Source organism: Lactuca serriola, chromosome 8 (assembly GCF_051521515.1).
Source record: "Lactuca serriola cultivar US96UC23 chromosome 8, Lser_US96UC23_V15, whole genome shotgun sequence".
In the NCBI taxonomy this organism is placed as follows: domain Eukaryota; kingdom Viridiplantae; phylum Streptophyta; class Magnoliopsida; order Asterales; family Asteraceae; genus Lactuca; species Lactuca serriola.
In genome coordinates, this window is record NC_136415.1 from 8,022,584 (window position 1) to 8,030,777 (window position 8,194).

Sequence of the window (8,194 nt, forward strand, 5' to 3'; positions counted from 1 at the left end):
AACGAACAGGAAATATTTTTAAGGTAAATGGTTACCTTCTCAAACCATTTTACGAAGGGTTTCAAGTTACAAATGAAGAGGTAGAGGTATTCGAGGTCCCGGCTTACCGCAATTGAGGAAACCAAGTAACAATGTCAAGCCAACGACAGAAAAAAAGGGGCAACTTACCAGGAGGCAACCCGGGCGTTTGTTTTGGTTTCGTTTTATTTTGAAACATATTTTTAATTTTTGTGTGTTTTTAGCTACTTAGATCGTCCATTTTTAATTGAACCGTGTTTTTAAAATAAGACGTAACAGAGAGAATTTGAAAAAATTTGAAAAATACAGTTTTGGTGGAACCTACGACCGCAAGCCCACTCTTTGCGATTTGCGATCGCAGGTTATACAATTTGAGGTCGCAACACATCATCGAGGTTTTTTTGGGACATTTTTTCATGAAAAGACAAGCCTGCGATCGTAGGTCCAGTACATGCAATCGCATGTATCTCGTTTTTGTTCCAGTAGCACTTTTGAATAACTAAAATTCGAATAAAGCGCAGTTTCCCAAACCTGCGATCGCAGGTTCCCTCCTTGCGATCGCATGTATCAGTTTTTTTTACCTGCAACATATTTGAACGTTAAATGGTCGACTTTTTTACTTTTCTCAAAACCTACGATCGTAGGTTTAGCCCTTGCGATCGCATGTATAACATTTTCGCATCTAGACAGTAGCTTGCCTTGAACAAAGTGCCCAACAGTGAAATTTTCAAAACATGCGATCGCAGGTTCCCACCCTTGCGGTCGCAGGTTGTGTTTTTTGCTATAAATACTGATCGCAGCCTCATTTGTAACCACCACACTCCAAAAATTCTCTTTGAAATCCACTACATTTCGAGTTCTTTTACCAACAAACACCCAAATCGCTCATTTTTCTTCCAAATCAAGCAAATAAGGTATCAATCTCTTCTATTTTACTCCTACAACATCTATACGGTAACGAAATCATGTTTTCACGGTTGAAATTCTCCAAAAATCTCATTTTGTTCATTTGAAATTTGGATTTTTTGTCAGTTTCTTTTTCAGATCTAAGTTCCGTTAGTGATCCGCAGGCTACAAAAAGTAGAAATGTTTGCTCACGACGCATTTCAGAAGAGATTCATCTAAACGGAATTTCAAAAATGAAAAAAAAAATTCGACACAAAAAATATATTGCTGCTCAGCGCACAGTCAGGTTTTTTCGTTCTGAAACCGAATTTCTGTTTTTGTTATATATTTGTGCGATCGTTTGGGAGTAGTTAGAAATACTTATTTTTGCTTTATCATTATTATTTTTTTACCTGGAAATTGTGCCTACCTTGTCCCAATTTACCTTGCAAAATGCCCCTAGACCCTCCCGTTCACGCAGACAGGTTGACACTTTGGACCCGTCATACACTGCCCAGGTGGACAATGTCACTATGGATTTAGGTTCACACGCCGCACTCGACTGTTACCAGCGACTTCTCGACCGCGAGATTTTGCCACAGGTCTGAGCCCCTAGCCGCACCTTAATGCAGGAACTCGATATTTATGATGGTGTTCACGCTCTTTTTGCCAATATTGGCTGGGAGCGCCTATTATCTGCAGATTTTGGCACTTGTCCCCTACTGAACCGAGAGTTTTTAGCCAAGCTTAGTGAGATAAATCATGAGGGAAACTTAGCTTTTTGTATTTTTAGCACCCCTCACACTCTTCACGTGGACCAGTTATGTACTATCTTCCAAACTCCCATCACTAATTTATTGCAGCCCACCCCCGCTTTTGACATACATGAGTTTTGGTACTCTATTACCAGTTTGGAGTCTTATGATTCAGCCTCATCCGTACAGACTAGCACTGTGCACCCTATTCTCAAAATTTGCATTAAAAATTATATGCAGGAACTCGATATTTATGATGGTTTTCACGCTCTTTTTGCCAATATTGGCTGGGAGCGCCTATTATAGCGCCTATTATCTGTAGATTTTGGCACTTGTCCCCTACTGACCCGAGAGTTTTTAGCCATGCTTAGTGAGATAAATCATGAGGGAAACTTAGCTTTTTGTATTTTTAGCACCCCTCACACTCTTCACGTGGACCATTTATGTACTATCTTCCAAACTCCCATCACTAATTTATTGCAGCCCATCCCCGCTTTTGACATACAGGAGTTTTGGTACTCTATTACCAGTTTGGAGTCTTATGATTCAACCTCATCCGTACAGACTAGCACCATGCACCCTATTCTCAAAATTGCATTAAAAATTATATGCAATATCATTTATGCACAGATTGAGACTACGAAAGCCGGCAAAGCCGAACTTTTTCTTTTATGGTGCATGATCACCGGGTCATACCCTCCACATTTTGGTGATATTATCATTAGACGGTTCCATAGAATAATAACTCTTCGCACTGGCGATGCAATTCGATGTGGTGGCTTGATTTATGTCATTACCCGCTCCCTCGCGCCATAATCTCCTCCGGGGTACACCTTCTTTACAGGTGATTCTTTTCGTCTGACCCTACAGAACCTTTGGGCTATGCACATGCTTCGTACTGCCCCAGGTGGGTGTGTTTGGATGAAAGGTCGCTCCATGTATTTAAGGGTTACTGGACCTGATGTCATCGCTCTCGCTAACCCCATTAGCGAGACTGTGTGGGTGCTTTCTTCGAACATCCCACCACCTCCTCGCCCATGTAGGGCACGATCGGTTCAGCGTCCACAATCTGATTGACCATCTTCATCCACTCAGTACCCAGACTACACAGACACTACACTCATATCCTTTAGCCAGCCTGATCCTATGCAGACTGATTTTCAGGATCAGTCCCCACCCACCCAGCCATCTCACCCTCACCCCAACTCTCCTTTCACCCAGCCATCCTATGCACTCAGGTTACTGGCTATCGTGACGAGCTCTTAGGTATGCGCGACAATTTCCGCGACGAATTCTTCCGTCGCTATGCTCCCCCGTCCGAAAAGTCGTCTTCCACTCCTCCCTAAGCATTGAGGACAACGCTTAATTTTAAACTTGGGGGAGGGGATTTCCTACCTTTTTGTAAAAAGTTTTTATTTTTTCATTTTTATATAAAAACTTAAAAAAAAAATCCAAAATATATATTTTTTTTAAAATTTAAAAAAAAATCCAAAAAGATTTTTCATTTATGTTTCTTTTAGTTGTCATTTTGTTTCTTCCTAGTTTTTTTCTAAAGTATTTTCATCTTGTTGCATTCTGCATTTACCAAAAAAAAAAAAAACAAAAACCGAGATGATGACACTCTTTACATTCAATAGCTCCATGAAGTGGGATATTGGGAATTGAAAATGAAAAAAAAATCCGAAGCAACTTGATTGTTATTGGAAGTGTAGAATCAGCTGTCGTAACTAGGGGACCCAAGACACCGTGATTCGACTGAAACTTTTTGTGGGCGGTAATAACAACTCTAGGATGATTTGCTTATTAATGTTTAAAAAGAATCTTTATCGGCAACTCTGAACCCACAGAACATGGCCCAATTTGTTGACACGCGTTACCCTCGCGGTAACAGAGAGCTTAAGTATCAGATCCACACAGTCAAAATGAAGAAAGGGTACAACGTTATATCTAGTACCCAATTCAAAGAATTTCAAGAGCTCAATTGAAGAAACTTCAAGAATTTTCAAAAAAAAAAAAAAGAGAGAGAGATTAAGAAATCAAGCTCAAAACGAAGTATAAATCAAAGTTCAATCAAGTTAGAAGTCATTCCAAATTTACATATGGCGAATAAAGAACTGTGTGATATGATCCTTGTGGCTCTCAAAAAAGTGAAAGCATAGAGCTCGGGCTCCTACGGGGGTTGGCCTTTGCTGCTTCGGCGAAAGCTGATTTGGTCGTGAGGGTTTTTAAGGATGCGTCAATCGCAGGTTGGTCAATTTGCCTTCGAGGTTTTTTCGAGCCAAAAAATTAATAAGTCGAGGAAAAAAGAAACATGTGATCGCAGGTTGTGCCCTTGCGATCGCAGGTTGGTCAATTTGCGTTGAAATGGCAATGTACTTTATTAAAAAATCCCGTGACACGTTTTTGGGTGATACATGCGATCGCAGGTATGCCCTTTGCGATCGCAAGTACGACGTTTTGATAGCTAGACGTTTAAATACAACCTGATACTCTTCAAGTAACCCTAATTGGCGATTCCTGACGATTTAGAGGCGATTTTCAGAAGTTTTCAAGTGAAGAACGCAGATCTCAAGGAGACGATTCGATTACAATTCATAGTTTAGTAAAATTTAACGTTTAGATTCTATTTCCAATGTTTGTAATCCGTTTTTAGCCATGTCAGGCTAAAAACTCAGATTTCAGTTTCGCAAGACGTAACCTTTTCGTTTGATTAATCATTAGGCACTACGTTTTACTATGATTACTGATGACTTAAAAATAACTAACTTGAAGATCAATTAGATCTTATAACAGGTAAAATAATAAATACTAAAACTGTAAACAACTCAAGTATGGATCGAAGAATGTCGAATGATTAATCAACAATCCTCAGCAGAGCTCGATAAAGAACTTCTACTATAGAGGATTTAGGGTTTACAAGAACGATGAAGAAATAATCTGTGATCTATCGTAATCGCTATCAATCGTTTTTCTAATATGCATGCAAGCATATATATTTATATTAAACCCTATCAGCTCACGGTTGGACAGGCCCAAACCGGAGTAACAAAACTTGGACTATTAACCGAGCCCAATGGACGCAATACATCAAAAAGCTACGCTACCCAACAATCTCCCCCTTTGCGTCAAATTGGAGCGAGATTACTTCTTCTTCATGCTTGGGCCAGCAGCGGGAACCTTCTTCTTTACAGTTTCAAACAGACGAGAGATGAGCGCGAGGATTGTCTGTCTGAACCGAATGTACCATTGTATCATGTCGTCAAAATACTTGATATCATCCGCTGTATTTTCTTTGCATCTGTGGATGATCCCCAGCACATGCTCTAGACAAGCAGTGGTATAAAGATGTTTATCAACTAAGGCAAAGAGACATTTCTGTCCTTCACTCCTAGTGAACATGACCGAGTTTCGCCTCGGGTCAATTTTTCCCATCTTCATCTGGTTTAGATCACTGGCCGAGCCAACAGGAGAGATCTTCGGTTTCTTCTTGAAGACAGTTGCAATCTCCTAATCCATCAGTGCGACCTCCATGATATAGCACACCAACATCCTATTAAGATGGTCGATGATCGGACCATATTCAGCTTCGTTGGTCAGAAGGATGTTGTGCAGAACAATCCAATCATGTGGATTGAGGTTCGGTAGATCTGCTAAAGAAATGGCATGTTCGGTTTTTGTAGATCCCCTGAGCACCTTGAACTGAACATTGATAAACTTCCCTTCAGTGTATGGTTTCAGGACCTGAACGTTGATGATCTTCTGAGCGCTCCAGGTTTGGTATTGGGGTTGAGCAGCCTTCAGATAGAATTCAATCAATTCCCGATCAACCTCCGGATGAGGATGAGAGAACTCAGCAACGTTGGCGAAGGCGTGAAAGATGAACGCCTTTCGGGTAAGTGGCATGTCGAACTGTGAGTCGACAGAATTGTAACAGTCAAATGAGATAACTAGTTCAAGCCACAAGATGCTCGGGGTGTCGATTGCCTCCTTTATCATCCTCTCTCGAGTCCAAGCAGGAAACAGAGTTTTCCTACTCTCGAGAAGGTTGTGGGCTTCTTTCTTTTTGCGTTCAGCTTCTTCAGCTTCTCTTGCCACACGATCACTTTCATCTGCATCATTGCGTCGACTCTTGCGTTTCAACAAGTCGGCAATGGTTTCTTGGTCATCTTCCTCAGCAACCTTTTTGCCTTTGTCTTTCACACCCGAACCGGAGGCTTGGCCTATAGAAGGAGGTTCGGTTGCGTGAGTTGCCTTTGAGGAATGAGGTGGTTGAGATGCAGACTCCTTTTCTCCCCCTTGTTTCGGAATGGACACGAAATCGGGTAGCCCTTCAATTTTGCTTAACAGGTCTAGGGCAGGAGCGAGCTTCTCTGCAAGGGTACGCCTCACAGAATGATTGAGTATCGGATCATGTGCTTCGAGGATGTTAGATATTGCTGAGTGGACATCCGAAACACACGTCTTGATGACCTCCCGTTCGGACCGAAGAGTGTCTATTTGTTGTTGAGAGTGAGAGAGTTGAGCACTCTTGACCTTCAGGGCAGTGGTCTTCTTTGCCAAAACATCCATCAACGAGTTCTCAGCCGCCAAATCTTCTTGAAGCTTTGAGAGACACTCGTCAATAGAAGCACGATACGCTGAGTTGTCGTCTGTAAGCGATTGACGAAGTGAAGCAAAGGACTTCAACTCAGTAGAGACAAACGTGGCCAACTGTTGAACAATCGGTTCCAACGTAGTCTTGGTAGCATCAACATTCTCCTGTAAAGACTTTAACCGGGCAGAGGCATCAGAAAATAGTTTATCGACTTTTTCGGTCGTAGCCTGGCAGGCTTTTGTTGAGGCATCGATGGCGGTGGTGGCAGCAGCGACAGAGTCTTGCTGAGCCCTTGAGAAAGCATCAACAAGCTTTTGAATGGCAGCTTCAGAGAGGGATGATTGAGACGTAGAGGAAGAGGCAATTAGCAAGTCGACCTTGTCATGGAGCTCCTTAAGATGTTTCTTTGTGACTGGAGTGTCATCATCATCATCGCTCTGGACTTGAAACGGACTTTAGTAGACCGAATCAAACGTCATGTTTTCCCCGCCAAGGAAAGGGTTATCTCCGTCAGAGACATGACCGGGAGATGGTGGTGGTGGTGAAGCTGGTGGTACATTTGTATGGGTAGGTTCAGGTTGGGTTGTTTCGGGTGTAGGTGTAGGGGTAGGTTCAGGTTGGTTTTGGGTAGGGGTAGGTTCGGGTGCGTTTTGGGTTTCGGTTGTGTATATGGTTTCGGGTGCTGGTGGAGGTTCGGTTGCATCAGTATGAACCCCCGTATCAGATACGTTGGCTCTAACATCTGCAGTGGATGTTTCTGTTACATCGGTGAAGATTGGTGGTGGCATTGGGATTGAGGTTTGTGGAATGTGGGTGAAGGGGTTTATGGTGGGAATGGAAGTAGGAATAGTTTGAGTAGGAGAGGGAATTGGAGAAGTATGGATTTGCATTTCAGGGGTTGGTGATCTGGGTGGTGTGTTGCCTCTTGGAGAGCCGTCAGAATCCGAACTCTCACCCTCTGACTCACTGGAAGAGGAAGCGATAATCATCTTTCTCTTTGGTTGAGTTTTTCGCCTCTTGTGCTGCGGAGATTGAGCAGCTTTCGTGGGTTTCCTCTTCTTGGGGGAAGGGCCTTTAGCCCCTTTCGCCACCTGTTTCCCTTTGTCTGCCTTCTTGCCTCTTGGAGCAGGCTTGTCGGTGTCGTGGATCGATTTCAACATCTCCTGTGTGAGATCCCTCGGACCAGAACGTTTGAACTCTTTGTAGGTTCTGATAATCCGGCTGTCAGCTGGAACGTCAACATACATGGTTTCCGGAATGGAACCATTGAAAGGGAATTTCGAAGCATCTGAAACGATGATCTTCGTGGTATGGAATGTACCAATCGAAGACGTCGGTGCACCGGCGACAGTGGGGACGTTGTACTTGTCCATTACCCACTTCGTGATCAGGGTCCAAAAACGAGCATACGACACCTCTGAATGCCGTGAAGAAGATGAGAGACTCTGGATGAGTTGTTGCCAAAGAACAAACCCATAGTCGACACTGATACCATTGTAGACACCATACAAGATGGACAGGAACAGTCGACTGGAACCATCTGAGCCAGAGCTCCTTTCAGAAAGACCTTTGAATAGCACAGTGAACAACCCGTTCCACTGTGGCGGCAAGCATGACTTATTGAATTTGGCGACAGAAGTACCTCCATATACCCCATGTTGTAGAACATATTAAACAGGTGCCCCATTGGAATCGTCTCTGGATTAACCCTTGTTGGATCAGCTTCAAACCCTAACAGAGAGCAAAAGCGTTGCTTAGAGATAGACGCTTTATGATGAGAAACGTCAAAGAAGATCCTATCAACCTTTTTGTCGTAATGAGCAGTCGCATAGATCTGCGACAGGAATTCCATGGGTACTGATTCCACCCTTGATAGTGCAGGAGCAATCGGCGAATATTTCAAACACTCGATTATGGCAAACATGTAGGAATCATAGACATG